The sequence below is a fragment of the Galeopterus variegatus genome, unplaced genomic scaffold, assembly GCF_000696425.1.
Source record: "Galeopterus variegatus unplaced genomic scaffold, G_variegatus-3.0.2 Scaffold5120, whole genome shotgun sequence".
Classification (NCBI taxonomy): domain Eukaryota; kingdom Metazoa; phylum Chordata; class Mammalia; order Dermoptera; family Cynocephalidae; genus Galeopterus; species Galeopterus variegatus.
Genome location: NW_007731231.1, coordinates 86,470 through 87,365, shown reverse-complemented (window position 1 = coordinate 87,365; position 896 = coordinate 86,470).

Below are 896 nucleotides of genomic sequence, written 5' to 3'. Positions count from 1 at the left end.
TTCAGATTCTTTGCAAGTCTCCCAGTTTAAAGTAAGAAGATTTGGGGGAAAGGGAGGAATTGTTAAAGGGCCATGAAAATCAACTACATTGTATATTGATAAGTTAAAAAATAAAAAAATGAAATAAAGTAAGATTGGAACTTTGAAGAAATAATCTAGCAAAATACTCTGACTTTTCAAAATGTCTTTTATTTTGAAACTGCTTTTTTATTTCAGAGAGCATTACTATTTTTTAAGAATGACAAAAAAACTTCAGGTATTAATATGCCTTATTATATTTGGGAAATTTGTTCTTTTCTCTTCATTACTTTGTTCCTGTCTTAATACCATGACAAAGATGACGCTCAGAGATTGTCCCTCACAAATAATGAAGACTTTAAAAATATCTTTAAAGAAACAAAGGAGAAAATGTATAATTCATAAGTGCATTTTAAATTTTAATCCAAAACTTCCCTTAGTGTCTTGCTAGCAGATGTTTTAAGAGAGACTGGTCAATAAATAGAGCTCATGAGTAGTATTAGTTGTTCTGTAGGTTTTCTGTGATAAGTTCTGAGAATGCACTACCTTGACAACTGGGAATTAGAACACTAGTGAACACAGCAATCACAACAATTCCTTGAACTTGTGAAGACAAGTGAACAGTTATGATACAGTTGGTGGGGGAGGGGAGAGACAGAGGGAGAAAAGAGGAACAGGTAAAGGGACACAAAAATCAACTACAGTGTGTACTGACAAGTTAAAACAAATAAATAAATTAATTAATTATTATTTTTTTTTAAAAAGAACAGTAGTGAACAATTGTTTTGCTCCCAAGTGATCAAAACTGAAGTAAATGATGAATAGACAGGGAGTAACCTCACTGTATATAGAGAGATTTACTGGAAAAGAAATGGACT